Source organism: Pan paniscus, chromosome 6, assembly GCF_029289425.2.
Source record: "Pan paniscus chromosome 6, NHGRI_mPanPan1-v2.0_pri, whole genome shotgun sequence".
NCBI classification, from domain to species: Eukaryota; Metazoa; Chordata; class Mammalia; order Primates; family Hominidae; genus Pan; species Pan paniscus.
This window is the reverse complement of record NC_073255.2, coordinates 125,484,234-125,509,196: the sequence shown is the minus strand read 5'-3', so window position 1 is coordinate 125,509,196 and position 24,963 is coordinate 125,484,234.

The following is a 24,963-nucleotide window of genomic DNA, read 5'->3' as shown; positions in this document are numbered from 1 at the left end:
TCCATGGACATGCAGATGGCAGTGTAGATATTTCCATGTTTATACAGATAGCGGTGTAGATATTTCCATGTTTTCACAGATGGTGGTGTAGATATTTCCGTGTTTATACACATGGCGGAGTAGATACTTCCATCTTTATGGAGATGGCAGTGTAGATATTTTCATGTTTATAGAGATGGCGGTGTAGATATTTACATATTTGTAGAGATAGCGGTGTAGATATTTCCATCTTTCTACAGATGGCAGTGTAGATATTTCCATGTTTATACAGATGGTGGTGTAGATATTTCCATATTTATACATATGTCTTGTAGATATTTCCACGTGTATACAGATGATATTAAAGGTATTTCCATGTTTATTCACATGGTGGTGTAGATATTTCCATGTTTATTCCGATGACTGTGTAGATATTTCTATGTTTTTACAGATTGCAGTGTAGATATTTCAATGTTCATAGAGATGGCGCTGTAGATATTTCTATGTTTATACAGAAAGCGGTGGAGATATTTCCATGTTTATACAGACAGCTGTGGAGATATTTCCATGTTTATACACATAGCGGTGCACATATTGCCATGTTTATAGAGACAGCAGTGTAGGTATTTCCATGTTTATACAGATAGCGGTGCAGATATTTCCATGTTTATACAGATGCCTATGCAGTTATCTCCATATTTATACAGAGGGCTGTGTAGATATTTCTATGTTTATACAGATGGCAGTGTAGATATTTCCATGTTCCTACACATGACTGTGTAGGTATTTCCATGTTTATACAGATGGCTTTGTAGATATTTCCATGTCTATAGAGATAGCGGTGCAGATATTTCCATGTTTATACAGATCGTGGTGTAGATATTTCCATGTTTATACAGATCGTGTTGTAGATATTTCCATGTTTATACAGATACCGGTGTAGATATTTCCATGTTTATACGGACCGCAGTGTAGATATTTCCTTGTTTATAGAGATAGCAGTGTAGATATTTCCAAGTTTGTACAGATGGCGGTGTTGATGTTTCCATCTATACACAGATTGCCGTGTAGGTATTTCCATGTGTATACAGATGGCATTGTAGATATTTCCATGTTTATACAGATGGTGGTGTTGATATTTCCATGTTTACACAGATGTCTATATAGGTATTTCCATGTTTATACAGATGGCGGTGTAGATATTTCCATGTTCATAGAGATAGCGGTGTAGATATTTCCATATTTATACAGATAACGGTGTAGAAATTTCCATGATTATACAGATAGCGGTGTTAATATTTCCATGTTTATACAGATCACGGTGTAGATATTTCCTTGTTTATACAATTAGCGGTGTAGATATTTCCATGTTTATACAGATCGTGGTGTAGATATTTCCATGTTTATACAGATACCGGTGTAGATATATCCATGTTTATGCAGACCGCAGTGTAGATATTTCCCAGTTTATAGAGATAGCAGTGTAGATATTTCCAAGTTTGTACAGATGGCGGTGTTGATGTTTCCATCTATACACAGATTGCCGTGTAGGTATTTCCATGTGTATACAGATGGCATTGTAGATATTTCCATGTTTATACAGATGGTGGTGTAGATATTTCCATGTTTACACAGATGTCTATATAGGTATTTCCATGTTTATACAGATGGCGGTGTAGATATTACCATGTTTATAGAGATAGCGGTGAAGAAATTTCCATATTTATACAGATAACGGTGTAGAAATTTCCATGATTATACAGATAGCGGTGTAAATATTTCCATGTTTATACAGATCGCGGTGTAGATATTTCCATGTTTATACAGATGACTGTATAGGTATTTCCATGTTTTTACAGATGGCAGTGCATATATTTCCATGTTTATAGAGATAGCGGTGTAGATATATCCATGTTTATGCAGACCGCAGTGTAGATATTTCCATGTTTATACAGATAGCGGTGTAGATATTTCCATGTTTTTACAGATATTGGTGTAGATATTTCCATGTTTTCACAGATTGCGGTGTAGATATTTCCATCTTTCTATAGATGGCGTTGTAGATATTTCCATGTTTATACAGATGGCGGTGTAGATATTTCCATGTTTATATAGATGGTGGTGTAGATATTACCATGTTTATACAGATAGTGGTGTAGATATTTCCATGTTTATACAGATCGTGGTGAAGCTATCTCCATGTTTATACAGATCGGGGTGTAGATATTTCCATGTTCATACAGATCGCGGTGTAGATATTTCCATGTTTATACAGATAGCGGTGTAGATATTTCCTTGTTTATACAGATAACGGTGTAGATATTTCCATGTTTATAGAGATAGTGGTGTAGGTATTTCCATGTTTATAGACATAGCGGTGTAGATATTTCCATGTTTATATAGATGGCGTTGTAGATATTTCCATGTTTATACCGATAGCGGTGTTGGTATTTCCACGTTTATACAGATAGCGATGTAGATATTTCCATGTTTATACAGCTCGCGGTCCAGATATTTCTATCTCTATACAGATGGCATTGTAGATATTTCCTCATTCACACTGATGGCGGTGTAGATGTTTCCATGTTTATACAGATGGCGGAGTAATTACTTCCATGTTTATGGAGATGGTAGTGTAGATATTATCATGTTTATAGAGATGGCGGTGTAGATATTTCCATGTTTATAGAGATAGCAGTGTAAATATTTACATGTTTATACAGATGGCTGTGTAGATATTTCCATGTGTATACAGATGGCATTGTAGATATTTCCATGTTTATACAGATGACTGTATAGGTATTTCCATGTTTTTACAGATGGCAGTGCAGATATTTCCATGTTTATAGAGATAGCGGTGTAGATATTTCCATGTTTGTACAGATGGCGGTGTTGATATTTCCATCTATACTGAGATGGCCGTGTAGATATTTCCATGTTTATACAGATGGCGGCGTAGATATTTCCATGGACATGCAGACGGCAGTGTAGGTATTTCCATGTTTATACAGATTGCGGTGTAGATATTTCCATGTTTTCACAGATGGTGGTGTAGATATTTCCGTGTTTATAGACATGGCGGAGTAGATGTATCCATCTTTATGGAGATGGCAGTGTAGATATTTTCATGTTTATAGAGATGGAGGTGTGGATATTTGCATATTTATAGAGATAGCGGTGTAGATATTTCCATCTTTCTACAGATGGCAGTGTATATATTTCCATGTTTATACAGATGGCGGTGTAGATATTTCCATATTTATACAGATGTCTGTGTAGATATTTCCATGTGTATACAGATGGTATTGTAGGTGTTTCCATGTTTATACAGATGGTGGTGTAGATATTTCCATGTTTATTCAGATGATTGTGTAGATATTTCTCTTTTTACAGATTGCATAGTAGATATTTCAATGTTTATAGAGATGGAGCTGTAGATATTTCTATGTTTATACAGATAACGGTGGAGATATTTCCATGTTTATACAGACAGCAGTGGAGATATTTCCATGTTTATACACATAGCGGTGTACATATTTCCATGTTTATAGAGACAGCAGTGTAGGTATTTCCATGTTTATACAGATAGTGGTGCAGATATTTCCATGTTTATACAGATGCCTATGCAGTTATCTCCATATTTATACAGAGGGCTGTGTAGATATTTCTATGTTTATACAGATGGCAGTGTAGATATTTCCATGTTCCCACACATGTCTGTGTAGGTATTTCCATGTTTATACAGATGGCTTTGTAGATAATTCCATGTCTATAGAGATAGCGGTGCATATATTTCCATGTTTATACAGATCGTGGTGTAGATATTTCCTTATTTGTACAGATCGCGGTGTAGATATTTCCATGTTTATACAGATACCGGTGTAGATATTTCCATGTTTATACAGACCGCAGGGTAGATATTTCCATGTTTATAGAGATAGCAGTGTAGATATTTCCAAGTTTGTACAGATGGCAGTGTTGATGTTTCCATCTATACACAGATTGCCGTGTAGGTATTTCCATGTGTATACAGATGGTATTGTAGATATTTCCATGTTTATACAGATGGTGGTGTAGATATTTCCATGTTTATATAGATGGTGGTGCAGATATTTCCATGTTTATACAGATAACGGTGTAGAAATTTCCATGATTATACAGATAGCAGTGTAAATATTTCCATGTTTATACAGATCACGGTGTAAATATTTCCTTGTTTATACAAATAGCGGTGTAGTTATTTCCATGTTTATACAGATAGTGGTGTAGATATTTCCATGTATATACAGATGGCTGTGTAGATATTTCCATGTTTATACAGATGGCTTTGTAGATATTTCCATGTATATACAGATGTCTTTGTAGGTATTTCCATGTTTATACAGATGGTGGTGTAGATATTTCCATGTTTATAGAGATAGCTGTGTAGATATATTCATGTTTATACAGATAGCGGTGTAGATATTTCCATGTTTATACAGATCGCGGTGTAGATATTTCCATGTTTATGCAGATCGCGGTGTAGATATTTCCATGTTTATATAGATAGCGGTGTAGATATTTCCATGTTTTTACAGATATCGGTGTAGATATTTCCATGTTTACACCGATTGCGGTGTAGTTATTTCCATCTTTCTACAGATGGCATTGTAGATATTTCCATGTTTATACAGATGGCGGTGTAGATATTTCCATGTTTATATAGATGGTGGTGTAGATATTACCATGTTTATACAGATAGCGGTGTATATATTTCCATGTTTATGAAGACTGCGGTGTAGATATTTCCATGTTTATACAGATAGCGCTGTAGTTATTTCCATGTTTATATAGATAGCGGTGTAAATATTTCCATGCATGTACACATGTCTGTGTAGATATTTCCATCTTTATACAGATGACTTTGTAGGTATTTCCGTGTTTATACAGATGGCGGTGTAGATATTTCCATTTTTATGGAGATAGCTGTGTAGATATTTCCATGTTTATACAGATAACGGTGTAGTTATTTCCATGTTTATACAGATAGCGGTGTAGATATTTCCATGTTTATACAGATCACGGTGTAGATATTTCCATGTTTATACAGATAGCGGTGTAGATATTTCCATGTTTTTACAGATATCGGTGTAGATATTTCCATGTTTACACAGATTGCGGTGTAGACATTTCCATCTTTCTACAGATGTCATTGTAGATATTTCCATGTTTATACAGATGACTGTATAGGTCCTTCCACGTTTTTACAGATGGCAGTGCAGATATTTCCATGTTTATAGAGATAGCGGTGTAGATATTTCCATGTTTGTACAGATGGCGGTGTTGATATTTCCATCTATACACAGAAGGCCGTGTAGATATTTCCATGTTTATACAGATGTTGGCGTAGATATTTCCATGGACATGCAAATGGCGGTGTAGATATTTCCATGTTTATACAGATAGCGGTGTAGATATTTCCATGTTTACACAGATGGTGGTGTAGATATTTCCGTGTTTATACACATGGCGGAGTTGATACTTCCATCTTTATGGAGATGGCAGTGTAGATATTTTCATGTTTATGGAGATGGCGGTGTAGATATTTCCATATTTATAGAGATAGCGGTGTAGATATTTCCATCTTTCTACAGATGGCAGTGTAGATATTTCCATGTTTATACAGATGGTGGTGTAGATATTTCCATATTTATACAGATGTCGGTGTAGATATTTTCATGTGTATACAGATGGTATTGTAGGTATTTCCATGTTTACACAGATGGTGGTGTAGATATTTCCATGTTTATTCAGATGACTGTGTAGATATTTCCATATTTTTACAGATGGCAGTGTAGATATTTCAACGTTTATAGAGAAGGCGCTGTAGATATTTCCATGTTTATACAGATCGCGGTGTAGATATTTCCATGTTTATACAGATAGCGGTGTAGATATTTCCATGTTTTTACAGATATTGGTGTAGATATTTCCATGTTTTCATAGATTGCGGTGTAGATATTTCCATCTTTCTATAGATGGCATTGTAGATATTTCCATGTTTATACAGATGGCGGTGTAGATATTTCCGTGTTTATATAGATGGTGGTGTAGATATTACCATGTTTATACAGATAGTGGTGTAGATATTTCCATGTTTATACAGATCGTGGTGAAGATATCTCCATGTTTATACATATCGGGGTGTAGATATTTCCATGTTCATACAGATCGCGGTGTAGATATTTCCATGTTTATATAGATGGCGGTGTAGATATTTCCATGTTTATACCGATAGCGGTGTTGGTATTTCCACGTTTATACAGATAGCGATGTAGATATTTCCATGTTTATACAGCTCGCGGTCCAGATATTTATATCTCTATACAGATGGCATTGTAGATATTTCCTCATTCACACTGATGGCGGTGTAGGTGTTTCCATGTTTATACAGATGGCGGTGTAGTTAGTTCCATGTTTATGGAGATGGCAGTGTAGATATTTTCATGTTTATAGAGATGGCGGTGAAGATATTTCCATGTTTATAGAGATAGCAGCGTAAATATTTACATGTTTATACAGATGGCTGTGTAGATATTTCCATGTGTATACAGATGGCATTTTAGAGATTTCCATGTGTATACAGATGACTGTATAGTTATTTCCATGTTTTTACAGATGGCAGTGCAGATATTTCCATGTTTATAGAGATAGCGGTGTAGATATTTCCATGTTTGTACAGATGGCGGTGTTGATATTTCCATCTGTACACAGATGGCCGTGTAGATATTTCCATGTTTATACAGATGGCGGTGTAGATATTTCCATGGACATGCAGATGGCAGTGTAGATATTTCCATGTTTATACAGATAGCGGTGAAGATATTTCCATCTTTTCACAGATGGTGGTGTAGATATTTCCGTATTTATACACATGGCGGAGTAGATACTTCCATCTTTATGGAGATGGCAGTGTAGATATTTTCATGTTTATAGAGATGGCGGTGGAGATATTTCCATATTTGTAGAGATAGCGGTGTAGATATTTCCATCTTTCTACAGATGGCAGTGTAGATATTTCCATGTTTATACAGATGGCGGTGTAGATATTTCCATATTTATACATATGTCTTGTAGATATTTCCATGTGTATACAGATGATATTGAAGGTATTTCCATGTTTATACAGATGGTGGTGTAGATATTTCCATGTTTATTCAGATGACTGTGTAGATATTTCTATGTTTTTACAGATTGCAGTGTAGATATTTCAATGTTCATAGAGATGGCGCTGTAGATATTTCTATGTTTATACTGAAAGCGGTGGAGATATTTCCATGTTTATACAGACAGCAGTGGAGATATTTCCATGTTTATACACATAGCGGTGCACATATTGCCATGTTTATAGAGACAGCAGTGTAGGTATTTCCATGTTTATACAGATAGCGGTGCAGATATTTCCATGTTTATACAGATGCCTATGCAGTTATCTCCATATTTATACAGAGGGCTGTGTAGATATTTCTATGTTTATACAGAGGGCAGTGTAGATATTTCCATGTTCCTACACATGACTGTGTAGGTATTTCCATGTTTATACAGAAGGCTTTGTAGATATTTCCATATCTATAGAGATAGTGGTGCAGATATTTCCATGTTTATACAGATCGTGATGTAGATATTTCCATGTGTATACAGATGGCATTGTAGATATTTCCATGTTTATACAGATGACTGTATAGGTATTTCCATGTTTTTAAAGATGGCAGTGCAGATATTTCCATGTTTATAGAGATAGCGGTGTAGATATTTCCATGTTTGTACAGATGGCGGTGTTGATATTTCCATCTATACACAGATGGCCGTGTAGATATTTCCATGTTTATACAGATGGCGGCGTAGATATTTCCATGGACATGCAGATGGCAGTGTAGATATTTCCATGTTTATACAGATACCGGTGTAGATATTTCCATGTTTATACGGACCGCAGTGTAGATATTTCCTTGTTTATAGAGATAGCAGTGTAGATATTTCCAAGTTTGTACAGATGGCGGTGTTGATGTTTCCATCTATACACAGATTGCCGTGTAGGTATTTCCATGTGTATACAGATGGCATTGTAGATATTTCCATGTTTATACAGATGGTGGTGTTGATATTTCCATGTTTACACAGATGTCTATATAGGTATTTCCATGTTTATACAGATGGCGGTGTAGATATTTCCATGTTCATAGAGATAGCGGTGTAGATATTTCCATATTTATACAGATAACCGTGTAGAAATTTCCATGATTATACAGATAGCGGTGTAAATATTTCCATGTTTATACAGATCACGGTGTAGATATTTCCTTGTCTATACAATTAGCGGTGTAGTTATTTCCATGTTTATACAGATCGTGGTGTAGATATTTCCATGTTTATACAGATACCGGTGTAGATATATCCATGTTTATGCAGACCGCAGTGTAGATATTTCCCAGTTTATAGAGATAGCAGTGTAGATATTTCCAAGTTTGTACAGATGGCGGTGTTGATGTTTCCATCTATACACAGATTGCCGTGTAGGTATTTCCATGTGTATACAGATGGCATTGTAGATATTTCCATGTTTATACAGATGGTGGTGTAGATATTTCCATGTTTACACAGATGTCTATATAGGTATTTCCATGTTTATACAGATGGCGGTGTAGATATTACCATGTTTATAGAGATAGCGGTGAAGAAATTTCCATATTTATACAGATAACGGTGTAGAAATTTCCATGATTATACAGATAGCGGTGTAAATATTTCCATGTTTATACAGATCGCGGTGTAGATATTTCCATGTTTATACAGATGACTGTATAGGTATTTCCATGTTTTTACAGATGGCAGTGCATATATTTCCATGTTTATAGAGATAGCGGTGTAGATATATCCATGTTTATGCAGACCGCAGTGTAGATATTTCCATGTTTATACAGATAGCGGTGTAGATATTTCCATGTTTTTACAGATATTGGTGTAGATATTTCCATGTTTTCACAGATTGCGGTGTAGATATTTCCATCTTTCTATAGATGGCGTTGTAGATATTTCCATGTTTATACAGATGGCGGTGTAGATATTTCCATGTTTATATAGATGGTGGTGTAGATATTACCATGTTTATACAGATAGTGGTGTAGATATTTCCATGTTTATACAGATCGTGGTGAAGCTATCTCCATGTTTATACAGATCGGGGTGTAGATATTTCCATGTTCATACAGATCGCGGTGTAGATATTTCCATGTTTATACAGATAGCGGTGTAGATATTTCCTTGTTTATACAGATAACAGTGTAGATATTTCCATGTTTATAGAGATAGTGGTGTAGGTATTTCCATGTTTATAGACATAGCGGTGTAGATATTTCCATGTTTATATAGATGGCGTTGTAGATATTTCCATGTTTATACCGATAGCGGTGTTGTTATTTCCACGTTTATACAGATAGCGATGTAGATATTTCCATGTTTATACAGCTCGCGGTCCAGATATTTCTATCTCTATACAGATGGCATTGTAGATATTTCCTCATTCACACTGATGGCGGTGTAGATGTTTCCATGTTTATACAGATGGCGGAGTAATTACTTCCATGTTTATGGAGATGGTAGTGTAGATATTATCATGTTTATAGAGATGGCGGTGTAGATATTTCCATGTTTATAGAGATAGCAGTGTAAATATTTACATGTTTATACAGATGGCTGTGTAGATATTTCCATGTGTATACAGATGGCATTGTAGATATTTCCATGTTTATACAGAAGACTGTATAGGTATTTCCATGTTTTTACAGATGGCAGTGCAGATATTTCCATGTTTATAGAGATAGCGGTGTAGATATTTCCATGTTTGTACAGATGGCGGTGTTGATATTTCCATCTATACTGAGATGGCCGTGTAGATATTTCCATGTTTATACAGATGGCGGCGTAGATATTTCCATGGACATGCAGACGGCAGTGTAGATATTTCCATGTTTATACAGATTGCGGTGTAGATATTTCCATGTTTTCACAGATGGTGGTGTAGATATTTCCGTGTTTATAGACATGGCGGAGTAGATGTATCCATCTTTATGGAGATGGCAGTGTAGATATTTTCATGTTTATAGAGATGGAGGTGTGGATATTTGCATATTTATAGAGATAGCGGTGTAGATATTTCCATCTTTCTACAGATGGCAGTGTATATATTTCCATGTTTATACAGATGGCGGTGTAGATATTTCCATATTTATACAGATGTCTGTGTAGATATTTCCATGTGTATACAGATGGTATTGTAGGTGTTTCCATGTTTATACAGATGGTGGTGTAGATATTTCCATGTTTATTCAGATGATTGTGTAGATATTTCTCTTTTTACAGATTGCATAGTAGATATTTCAATGTTTATAGAGATGGAGCTGTAGATATTTCTATGTTTATACAGATAACGGTGGAGATATTTCCATGTTTATACAGACAGCAGTGGAGATATTTCCATGTTTATACACATAGCGGTGTACATATTTCCATGTTTATAGAGACAGCAGTGTAGGTATTTCCATGTTTATACAGATAGTGGTGCAGATATTTCCATGTTTATACAGATGCCTATGCAGTTATCTCCATATTTATACAGAGGGCTGTGTAGATATTTCTATGTTTATACAGATGGCAGTGTAGATATTTCCATGTTCCCACACATGTCTGTGTAGGTATTTCCATGTTTATACAGATGGCTTTGTAGATAATTCCATGTCTATAGAGATAGCGGTGCATATATTTCCATGTTTATACAGATCGTGGTGTAGATATTTCCTTATTTGTACAGATCGCGGTGTAGATATTTCCATGTTTATACAGATACCGGTGTAGATATTTCCATGTTTATACAGACCGCAGGGTAGATATTTCCATGTTTATAGAGATAGCAGTGTAGATATTTCCAAGTTTGTACAGATGGCAGTGTTGATGTTTCCATCTATACACAGATTGCCGTGTAGGTATTTCCATGTGTATACAGATGGTATTGTAGATATTTCCATGTTTATACATATGGTGGTGTAGATATTTCCATGTTTATATAGATGGTGGTGCAGATATTTCCATGTTTATACAGATAACGGTGTAGAAATTTCCATGATTATACAGATAGCAGTGTAAATATTTCCATGTTTATACAGATCACGGTGTAAATATTTCCTTGTTTATACAAATAGCGGTGTAGTTATTTCCATGTTTATACAGATAGTGGTGTAGATATTTCCATGTATATACAGATGGCTGTGTAGATATTTCCATGTTTATACAGATGGCTTTGTAGATATTTCCATGTATATACAGATGTCTTTGTAGGTATTTCCATGTTTATACAGATGGTGGTGTAGATATTTCCATGTTTATAGAGATAGCTGTGTAGATATATTCATGTTTATACAGATAGCGGTGTAGATATTTCCATGTTTATACAGATCGCGGTGTAGATATTTCCATGTTTATGCAGATCGCGGTGTAGATATTTCCATGTTTATATAGATAGCGGTGTAGATATTTCCATGTTTTTACAGATATCGGTGTAGATATTTCCATGTTTACACCGATTGCGGTGTAGTTATTTCCATCTTTCTACAGATGGCATTGTAGATATTTCCATGTTTATACAGATGGCGGTGTAGATATTTCCATGTTTATATAGATGGTGGTGTAGATATTACCATGTTTATACAGATAGCGGTGTATATATTTCCATGTTTATGAAGACTGCGGTGTAGATATTTCCATGTTTATACAGATAGCGCTGTAGTTATTTCCATGTTTATATAGATAGCGGTGTAAATATTTCCATGCATGTACACATGTCTGTGTAGATATTTCCATCTTTATACAGATGACTTTGTAGGTATTTCCGTGTTTATACAGATGGCGGTGTAGATATTTCCATTTTTATGGAGATAGCTGTGTAGATATTTCCATGTTTATACAGATAACGGTGTAGTTATTTCCATGTTTATACAGATAGCGGTGTAGATATTTCCATGTTTATACAGATCACGGTGTAGATATTTCCATCTTTATACAGATAGCGGTGTAGATATTTCCATGTTTTTACAGATATCGGTGTAGATATTTCCATGTTTACACAGATTGCGGTGTAGACATTTCCATCTTTCTACAGATGTCATTGTAGATATTTCCATGTTTATACAGATGACTGTATAGGTCCTTCCACGTTTTTACAGATGGCAGTGCAGATATTTCCATGTTTATAGAGATAGCGGTGTAGATATTTCCATGTTTGTACAGATGGCGGTGTTGATATTTCCATCTATACACAGAAGGCCGTGTAGATATTTCCATGTTTATACAGATGTTGGCGTAGATATTTCCATGGACATGCAAATGGCGGTGTAGATATTTCCATGTTTATACAGATAGCGGTGTAGATATTTCCATGTTTACACAGATGGTGGTGTAGATATTTCCGTGTTTATACACATGGCGGAGTTGATACTTCCATCTTTATGGAGATGGCAGTGTAGATATTTTCATGTTTATGGAGATGGCGGTGTAGATATTTCCATATTTATAGAGATAGCGGTGTAGATATTTCCATCTTTCTACAGATGGCAGTGTAGATATTTCCATGTTTATACAGATGGTGGTGTAGATATTTCCATATTTATACAGATGTCGGTGTAGATATTTTCATGTGTATACAGATGGTATTGTAGGTATTTCCATGTTTACACAGATGGTGGTGTAGATATTTCCATGTTTATTCAGATGACTGTGTAGATATTTCCATATTTTTACAGATGGCAGTGTAGATATTTCAACGTTTATAGAGAAGGCGCTGTAGATATTTCCATGTTTATACAGATCGCGGTGTAGATATTTCCATGTTTATACAGATAGCGGTGTAGATATTTCCATGTTTTTACAGATATTGGTGTAGATATTTCCATGTTTTCATAGATTGCGGTGTAGATATTTCCATCTTTCTATAGATGGCATTGTAGATATTTCCATGTTTATACAGATGGCGGTGTAGATATTTCCGTGTTTATATAGATGGTGGTGTAGATATTACCATGTTTATACAGATAGTGGTGTAGATATTTCCATGTTTATACAGATCGTGGTGAAGATATCTCCATGTTTATACATATCGGGGTGTAGATATTTCCATGTTCATACAGATCGCGGTGTAGATATTTCCATGTTTATATAGATGGCGGTGTAGATATTTCCATGTTTATACCGATAGCGGTGTTGGTATTTCCACGTTTATACAGATAGCGATGTAGATATTTCCATGTTTATACAGCTCGCGGTCCAGATATTTATATCTCTATACAGATGGCATTGTAGATATTTCCTCATTCACACTGATGGCGGTGTAGGTGTTTCCATGTTTATACAGATGGCGGTGTAGTTAGTTCCATGTTTATGGAGATGGCAGTGTAGATATTTTCATGTTTATAGAGATGGCGGTGAAGATATTTCCATGTTTATAGAGATAGCAGCGTAAATATTTACATGTTTATACAGATGGCTGTGTAGATATTTCCATGTGTATACAGATGGCATTTTAGAGATTTCCATGTGTATACAGATGACTGTATAGTTATTTCCATGTTTTTACAGATGGCAGTGCAGATATTTCCATGTTTATAGAGATAGCGGTGTAGATATTTCCATGTTTGTACAGATGGCCGTGTTGATATTTCCATCTATACACAGATGGCCGTGTAGATATTTCCATGTTTATACAGATGGCGGTGTAGATATTTCCATGGACATGCAGATGGCAGTGTAGATATTTCCATGTTTATACAGATAGCGGTGAAGATATTTCCATGTTTTCACAGATGGTGGTGTAGATATTTCCGTATTTATACACATGGCGGAGTAGATACTTCCATCTTTATGGAGATGGCAGTGTAGATATTTTCATGTTTATAGAGATGGCGGTGGAGATATTTCCATATTTGTAGAGATAGCGGTGTAGATATTTCCATCTTTCTACAGATGGCAGTGTAGATATTTCCATGTTTATACAGATGGCGGTGTAGATATTTCCATATTTATACATATGTCTTGTAGATATTTCCATGTGTATACAGATGATATTGAAGGTATTTCCATGTTTATACAGATGGTGGTGTAGATATTTCCATGTTTATTCAGATGACTGTGTAGATATTTCTATGTTTTTACAGATTGCAGTGTAGATATTTCAATGTTCATAGAGATGGCGCTGTAGATATTTCTATGTTTATACTGAAAGCGGTGGAGATATTTCCATGTTTATACAGACAGCAGTGGAGATATTTCCATGTTTATACACATAGCGGTGCACATATTGCCATGTTTATAGAGACAGCAGTGTAGGTATTTCCATGTTTATACAGATAGCGGTGCAGATATTTCCATGTTTATACAGATGCCTATGCAGTTATCTCCATATTTATACAGAGGGCTGTGTAGATATTTCTATGTTTATACAGAGGGCAGTGTAGATATTTCCATGTTCCTACACATGACTGTGTAGGTATTTCCATGTTTATACAGAAGGCTTTGTAGATATTTCCATATCTATAGAGATAGTGGTGCAGATATTTCCATGTTTATACAGATCGTGATGTAGATATTTCCATGTGTATACAGATGGCATTGTAGATATTTCCATGTTTATACAGATGACTGTATAGGTATTTCCATGTTTTTAAAGATGGCAGTGCAGATATTTCCATGTTTATAGAGATAGCGGTGTAGATATTTCCATGTTTGTACAGATGGCGGTGTTGATATTTCCATCTATACACAGATGGCCGTGTAGATATTTCCATGTTTATACAGATGGCGGCGTAGATATTTCCATGGACATGCAGATGGCAGTGTAGATATTTCCATGTTTATACAGATACCGGTGTAGATATTTCCATGTTTATACGGACCGCAGTGTAGATATTTCCTTGTTTATAGAGATAGCAGTGTAGATATTTCCAAGTTTGTACAGATGGCGGTGTTGATGTTTCCATCTATACACAGATTGCCGTGTAGGTATTTCCATGTGTATACAGATGGCATTGTAGATATTTCCATGTTTATACAGATGGTGGTGTTGATATTTCCATGTTTACACAGATGTCTATATAGGTATTTCCATGTTTATACAGATGGCGGTGTAGATATTTCCATGTTCATAGAGATAGCGGTGTAGATATTTCCATATTTATACAGATAACCGTGTAGAAATTTCCATGATTATACAGATAGCGGTGTAAATATTTCCATGTTTATACAGATCACGGTGTAGATATTTCCTTGTCTATACAATTAGCGGTGTAGTTATTTCCATGTTTATACAGATCGCGGTGTAGATATTTCCATGTTTATACAGATACCGGTGTAGATATATCCATGTTTATACAGATGGCTGTGTAGATATTTCCATGTTTATACAGATGACTTTGAAGGTATTTCCATGTTTATACAGATGGCCGTGTAGATATTTCAATGTTTATAGAGATAGCTGTGTAGATATTTCCATGTTTATACAGATAGCGGTGTAGATATTTCCATGTTTATACAGATCGCGGTGTAGATTTTTCCATGTTTATACAGATCGCGGTATAGATATTTCCATGTTTATACAGATAGCGGTGTAGGTATTTCCATGTTTATACAGATAGCGGTGTAGATATTTCCATGTTTATAGAGATAGCGGTGTAGGTATTTCCATGTTTATAGACATAGCGGTGTAGATATTTCCATGTTTATATAGATGGCGTTGTAGATATTTCCATGTTTATGCAGCTCGCGGTGCAGATATTTATATCTTAATACAGATGGCATTGTAGATATTTCCTTATTCACATGATGGCGGTGTAGATGTTTCCATGTTTATACAGATGGCGGAGTAGTTAGTTCCATGTTTATGGAGATGGCAGTGTAGATATTTTCATGTTTATAGAGATGGCGGTGAAGATATTTCCATGTTTATAGAGACAGCAGCGTAAATATTTACATGTTTATACAGATGGCTGTGTAGATATTTCCATGTGTATACAGATGGCATTGTAGATATTTCCATGTTTATACAGATGACTGTATAGGTATTTCCATGTTTTTACAGATGGCAGTGCAGATATTTCCATGTTTATAGAGATAGCGGTGTAGATATTTCCATGTTTGTACAGATGGCGGTGTTGATATTTCCATCTCTACACAGATGGCCGAGTATATATTTCCATGTTTATACAGATGGCGGCGTAGATATTTCCATGGACATGCAGATGGCAGTGTAGATATTTCCATGTTTATACAGATAGCGGTGTAGATATTTCCATGTTTTCACAGATGGTTGTGTAGATATTTCCGTGTTTATACACATGGCGGAGTAGATACTTCCATCTTTATGGAGATGGCAGTGTAGATATTTTCATGTTTATAGAGATGGCGGTGTAGATATTTCCATATTTGTAGAGATAGCGGTGTAGATATTTCCATCTTTCTACAGATGGCAGTGTAGATATATCCATGTTTATACAGATGGCGGTGTAGATATTTCCATATTTATACATATGTCTTGTAGATATTTCCATGTGTATACAGATGATATTGAAGGTATTTCCATGTTTATACAGATGGTGGTGTAGATATTTCCATGTTTATTCAGATGACTGTGTAGATATTTCTATGTTTTTACAGATTGCAGTGTAGATATTTCAATGTTCATAGAGATGGCGCTGTAGATATTTCTATGTTTATACAGATAGCGGTGGAGATATTTCCGTGTTTATACAGACAGCAGTGGAGATATTTCCATGTTTATACACATAGCGGTGCACATATTGCCATGTTTATAGAGACAGCAGTGTAGGCATTTCCATGTTTATACAGATAGCGGTGCAGATATTTCCATGTTTATACAGATGCCTATGCTGTTATCACCATATTTATACAGAGGGCTGTGTAGATATTTCTATGTTTATACAGATGGCAGTGTAGATATTTCCAGGTTCCTACACATGACTGTGTAGGTATTTCCATGTTTATACAGATGGCTTTGTAGATATTTCCATGTCTATAGAGATAGCGGTGCAGATATTTCCATGTTTATACAGATCGTGGTGTCGATATTTCCATGTTTATACAGATCGTGGTGTAGATATTTCCATGTTTATACAGATACCGGTGTAGATATTTCCATGTTTATACAGACCGCAGTGTAGATATTTCCATGTTTATAGAGATAGCAGTGTAGATATTTCCAAGTTTGTAGAGATGGCGGTGTTGACGTTTCCATCTATACACAGATTGCCGTGTAGGTATTTCCATGTGTGTACGGATGGCATTGTAGATATTTCCATGTTTATACAGATGGTGGTGTAGATATTTCCATGTTTACACAGATGTCTATATAGGTATTTCCATGTTTATACAGATGGCGGTGTAGATATTTCCATGTTTATACAGATCACGGTGTAGATATTTCCTTGTTTATACAATTAGCGGTGTAGTTATTTCCATGTTTATACAGATCGAGGTATAGATATTTCCATATTTATACAGATACCGGTGTAGATATATCCAGGTTTATACAGATGGCTGTGTAGATATTTCCATGTTTATACAGATGACTTTGTAGGTATTTCCCTGTTTATACAGATGGCCGTGAATATATTTCAATGTTTATAGAGATAGCTGTGTAGATATTTCCATGTTTATACAGATAGCGGTGTAGATATTTCCATGTTTATACAGATCGCGGTGTAGATATTTCCATGTTTATACAGATCGCGGTATAGATATTTCCATGTTTATACATATAGCGGTGTAGATATTTCCATGTTTATAGAGATAGTGGTGTAGGTATTTCCATGTTTATAGACATAGCGGTGTAGATATTAACATGTTTATATAGATGGCGTTGTAGATATTTCCATGTTTATAGAGATAGCGGTGTAGATATTTCCATATTTATACAGATAACGGTGTAGAAATTTCCATGATTATACAGATAGCGGTGTTAATATTTCCATGTTTATACAGATCACGGTGTAGATATTTCCTTGTTTATACAATTAGCGGTGTAGTTATTTCCATGTTTATACAGATCGTGGTGTAGATATTTCCATGTTTATACAGATACCGGTGTAGATATATCCATGTTTATGCAGACCGCAGTGTAGATATTTCCCAGTTTATAGAGATAGCAGTGTAGATATTTCCAAGTTTGTACAGATGGCGGTGTTGATGTTTCCATCTATACACAGATTGCCGTGTAGGTATTTCCATGTGTATACAGATGGCATTGTAGATATTTCCATGTTTATACAGATGGTGGTGTAGATATTTCCATGTTTACACAGATGTCTATAAAGGTATTTCCATGTTTATACAGATGGCGGTGTAGATATTTCCATGTTTATAGAGATAGCGGTGTAGAAATTTCCATATTTATACACATAACGGTGTAGAAATTTCCATGATTATACAGATAGCGGTGTAAATATTTCCATGTTTATACAGATCGTGGTGTAGATATTTCCATGTTTATACAGATGACTGTATAGGTATTTCCATGTTTTTACAGATGGCAGTGCAGATATTTCCATGTTTATAGAGATAGCGGTGTAGATATATCCATGTTTATGCAGACCGCAGTGTAGATATTTCCATGTTTATACAGATAGCGGTGTAGATATTTCCATGTTTTTACAGATATTGGTGTAGATATTTCCATGTTTTCACAGATTGCGGTGAAGATATTTCCATCTTTCTATAGATGGCGTTGAAGATATTTCCATGTTTATACACATGGCCGTGTAGATATTTCCATGTTTATATAGATGGTGGTGTAGATATTACCATGTTTATACAGATAGTGGTGTAGATATTTCCATGTGTATACAGATGATATTGAAGGTATTTCCATGTTTATACAGATGGTGGTGTAGATATTTCCATGTTTATTCAGATGACTGTGTAGATATTTCTGTTTTTACAGATTGCATAGTAGATATTTCAATGTTTATAGAGATGGAGCTGTAGATATTTCTATGTTTATACAGATAACGGTGGAGATATTTCCATGTTTATACAGACAGCAGTGGAGATATTTCCATGTTTATACACATAGCGGTGTACATATTTCCATGTTTATAGAGACAGCAGTGTAGGTATTTCCATGTTTATACAGATAGTGGTGCAGATATTTCCATGTTTATACAGATGCCTATGCAGTTATCTCCATATTTATACAGAGGGCTGTGTAGATATTTCTATGTTTATACAGATGGCAGTGTAGATATTTCCATGTTCCCACACATGACTGTGTAGGTATTTCCATGTTTATACAGATGGCTTTGTAGATAATTCCATGTCTATAGAGATAGCGGTGCATATATTTCCATGTTTATACAGATCGTGGTGTAGATATTTCCATATTTGTACAGATCGCGGTGTAGATATTTCCATGTTTATACAGATACCGGTGTAGATATTTCCATGTTTATACAGACCGCAGGGTAGATATTTCCATGTTTATAGAGATAGCAGTGTAGATATTTCCAAGTTTGTACAGATGGCAGTGTTGATGTTTCCATCTATACACAGATTGCCGTGTAGGTATTTCCATGTGTATACAGATGGCATTGTAGATATTTCCATGTTTATTCAGATGGTGGTGTAGATATTTCCATGTTTATATAGATGGTGGTGTAGATATTTCCATGTTTATACAGATAACGGTGTAGAAATTTCCATGATTATACAGATAGCAGTGTAAATATTTCCATGTTTATACAGATCACGGTGTAAATATTTCCTTGTTTATACAAATAGCGGTGTAGTTATTTCCATGTTTATACAGATAGTGGTGTAGATATTTCCATGTATATACAGATGGCTGTGTAGATATTTCCATGTTTATACAGATGGCTTTGTAGATATTTCCATGTATATACAGATGTCTTTGTAGGTATTTCCATGTTTATACAGATGGTGGTGTAGATATTTCCATGTTTATAGAGATAGCTGTGTAGATATATTCATGTTTATACAGATAGCGGTGTAGATATTTCCATGTTTATACAGATCGCGGTGTAGATATTTCCATGTTTATGCAGATTGCGGTGTAGATATTTCCATGTTTATACAGAGAGCGGTGTAGGTATTTCCATGTTTATATAGATAGCGGGGTAAATATTTCCATGTATGTACACATGGCTGTGTAGATATTTCCATGTTTATACAGATGGCGGTGTGGATATTTCCATGTTTATACAGATGGCGGTGTAGATATTTCTATGTTTATAGAGATAGCAGTGGAGATATTTCCATGTTTATACAGATAGCAGTGTACATATTTCCATCTTTATACTGATCGTGGAGTAGATATTTCCATTTTTATAGAGATGGCGGTGTAGTTAATTCCATGTTCATAGAGATAGCGGTGTTGATTTTTCCATGTTTATAGAGATAGTGGTGTGGATATTTCCATGTTTATACAGATAAGGGTGTAGATATTTCCATGTTTATAGAGATGGCAGTGTAGATATTTCCATGTTTATACAGATCGCGGTGTAGATATTTCCATGTTTATACAGATAGCGGTGTAGATATTTCCATGTTTTTACAGATATCGGTGTAGATATTTCCATGTTTACACAGCTTGCGGTGTAGATACTTCCATCTTTCTACAGATGTCATTGTAGATATTTCCATGTTTATACAGGTGGCGGTGTAGATATTTCCATGTTTATATAGATGGTGGTGTACATATTTCCATGTTTATACAGATGGCGGTGTAGGTATTTCCATGTTTATACAGATCGTGGTGAAGTTATTTCCATGTTTATACAGATCGCGGTGTAGATATTTCCATGTTTATACAGATCGCGATGTAGATATTTCCATGTTTATACAGATAGCCTTGTAGATATTTCCATGTTTATACAGATAGCGGTGTAGATATTTCCATGTTTATAGAGATAGCGGTGTAGGTATTTCCATGTTTATAGACATAGCGGTGTAGATATTTCCATGTTTATATAGATGGCGTTGTAGATATTTCCATGTTTATACTGAAAGCGGTGTTGGTATTTCCACGTTTATACAGATAACGATGTAGGTATTTCCATGTTTATACAGCTCGCGGTGCAGATATTTATATCTTTATACAGATGGCATTGTAGATATTTCCTTATTCACACAGATGGCGGTGTAGATGTTTCCATGTTTATACAGATGGCGGAGTAGTTAGTTCCATGTTTTTGGAGATGGCAGTGTAGATATTTTCATGTTTATAGAGATGGCGGTGTAGATATTTCCATGTTTATTGAGATAGCAGTGTAGATATTTACATGTTTATACAGATGGCTGTGTAGATATTTCGATGTGTATACAGATGGCATTGTAGACATTTCCATTTTTATACAGATGACTGTATAGGTATTTCCATGTTTTTACAGATGGCAGTGCAGATATTTCCATGTTTACACAGATAGCTGTGTAGATATTTCCATGTTTTCACAGATAGTGTTGTAGATAATTCCATGTTTATACAGATAGAGGTGTAGATATTCCCATGTTTATAAAGATAGCGGTGTAGATATTTCCATGTTTATAGAGATAGCGGTGGAGATATTTCCAGGTTTATACAGATAACGATGTAGATATTTCCATGTTTATACAGATAGCGGTGTAGATATTTCCATGTTTATACAGATAGCGGTGTAGATATTTCCTTGTTTACACAGATTGCGTTGTAGCTATTTGCATCTTTGCACAGATTGCGGTGTAGATATTTGCTGGTTTTCACAGATAGTCGTGTAGATATTTCCATCTTTGCACAGATTGCGGTGTAGATATTTCCATCTTTTCACAGATAGCGGTGTAGGTATTTCCATGTTTATACAGATGGAAGTGTAGATATTTCCATGTTTATAGAGGTGGCTGTGTAGATATTTCCATGAATATCCTGATGGCAGTGTAGATATTTCCATGTTTATACAGACAGTGGTGTAAATATCTCCATATTTATACAGATAGCGGTGTAGATATTTCCGTGTTTATAGAGATATCTGTGGGGATATTTCCATGTTTATACAGAAAGCAGTGTAGATATTTCCATGTTCATGTAGATAGCGGTGTAGATATTTCCATGTTTAAACAGATATCGGTGTAGTTATTTCCATGTTTATACAGATATCGTTGGAGATATTTCAATGTTTATTCAGATAGCTCTGTAGATATTTCCTTGTTTATACAGATAATGGTGAAGGTATTTCCATGTTTACACAGACAGTGGTGTGGCTATTTCCATGTTTATACAGATAGCAGTGTAGATATTTCCATGTTTATAGAGATGGCTGTGTAGATATTTCCTTGTTTATACAGATGGCTTTGTAGATATTTCCATGTTTATACAGATGACTGTGTAGATATTTCCATGTTTATACAGATGACTGTGTAGGTATTTCCATGTTTATACAGATGTCTGTGTAGATATTTCCATGTTTATAGAGATAGCCATGAAGATATTTCCATGTTTACACAGATAGGGGTGTAGACATTTCCATGTTTATAGAGATAGTGGTAGAGATATTTCCATGTTTATACAGACAGCGGTGGAGATATATCCATGTTTATACAGACTGCGGTGTATATATTTCCAGGTTTTACAGATAGCGGTACAGATATTTCCATTTTTATACAGATAGCGGTGGAGATATTTCCATGTTTATACAGATAGCGGTGCAGATATTTCCATGTTTATTCAGATGTAGGTGTAGATATTTCCCTGTTTATACAGATAGCGGTGTAGATATTTCCATAATTGCACAGAGTGCGGTATAGATAATTCCATGTTTATAGAGATAGCCAAGTAGATATTTCCAAGTATATGCAGATAACGGTGTAGGCATTTCCAAGTTAATAGAGACAGCGGTGTAGATATTTCCATATTTATGCAGATAGCGCTGTAGATATTTCCAAGTTTATACAGATAGCGGTGTAGATATTTCCATGTTTATACAGATAGCGGTGTAGATATTTCCTTGTTTACACAGATAGCGGTGTAGCTATTACCATCTTTGCACAGATTGCGGTGTAGATATTTGCAGGTTTACACAGATAGTCGTGTAGATATTTCCATCTTTGCACAGACTGCGGTGTAGATATTTCCATCTTTTCACAGATAGCGGTGTAGATATTTCCATGTTTATACAAATATCATTGGAGATACTTCCGTGTTTATGCAGAGAGCGTTGTAAATATTTCCATGTTCATAGAGATAGCAGTGTAAATATTTCCATGTTTACACAGATAACGGTTTAAATGTTTACACATTTACAGAGATAGCGGTGTAGATATTTCCATGTTTATACGGAAATTGGAGTAGATATTTCCACGTTTACAGAGATAGCAGTGTAGATATTTCCAAGTTTATACAGTTAGCGATGTAGATATTCCCGCGTTTATACATAAAGCGGTGTAAATATTTCCACGTTTGTAGAGATAGCGGTGTAGATATTTCCATGTTTATAGAGACAGCGGTGTAGATATTTCCACATTTATAGAGATAGCCGTGTAGAGATTTCCAAGTTTATGTACACAACGGTGTAGATATTTGCATGTTTATAGATACAGCGGTGTAGATATTTCCATGTTTTCAGAGACAGCGCTGTAGATATTTCCATGTTTATACACATAGCAGTGTAGATATTTCCATGTTTACAGAGACAGCGGTGTAGATATTTGCATGTTTATACAGATATTGCTGTAGATATTTCCATGTTTATACAGACAGCGGTGTAGATATTTCTATGTTTATAGAGATAGCATTGTAGATATTTTCAGGGTTATACAGACAGTGGTGTAGATATTTCCATGTTTATAGAGATAGCGGTGTAGATACCTCCACGTTTAACAGATAGTGGTGTAAATATTTCCATGTTTATACAGATAGTGGTGCAAATATTTCCATGTTTATACAGATAGCGGTGTAGATATTTCCATGTTTATAGGGAGAGCGGTGGGGATATTTCCATGTTTATACAGAAAGCGGTGTAGATATTTCCATGTTCATGTAGATAGCGGTGTAGATATTTCCATGTTTACACAGACAGTGGTGTGGTTTTTCCATGTTTATACAGATAGCAGTGTAGATATTTCCATGTTTATAGAGATGGCTGTGTAGATATTTCCATGTTTATACAGATGACTGTGTAGATATTTTCAAGTTTATACAGATGACTGTGTAGATATTTCCATGTTTAAACAGATGACAGTGTAGGTATTTCCATGTTTATACAGATGTCTGTGTAGATATTTCCATGTTTATAGAGATAGCCATGAAGGTATTTCCATGTTTACACAGATAGGGGTGTAGACATTTCCATGTTTATAGAGATAGCGGTGTAGATATTTCCATGTTTATAGAGATAGCCGTGTAGATATAACCACATTTATACAGATAGCGGTGTAAATATTACCATGTTTATACAGATAGTGGTGTAAATATTTCCATGTTTATACAGATAGCGGTGTAGATATTTCCATGTTTATAGAGATAGCGTTGGGGATATTTCCATGTTTATACAAAAAGCGGTGTAGTTATTTCGAGGTTTATGTAGATAGCGGTGTAGATATTTCCATGTTTAAACAGATATCGGTGTAGATATTTCCATGTTTATACAGATATCGGTGTAGTTATTTCCATGTTTATACAGATATCGTTGGAGATATTTCAATGTTTATACAGATAGCTCTGTAGATATTTCCTTGTTTATACAGATAATGGTGAAGGTATGTCCATGTTTACACAGACAGTGTTGTGGCTATTTCCATGTTTATACAGATAGCAGTGTAGATAGTTCCATGTTTATAGAGATGGCTGTGTAGATATTTCCATGTTTATACAGATGGCTTTGTAGATATTTCCATGTTTATACAGAT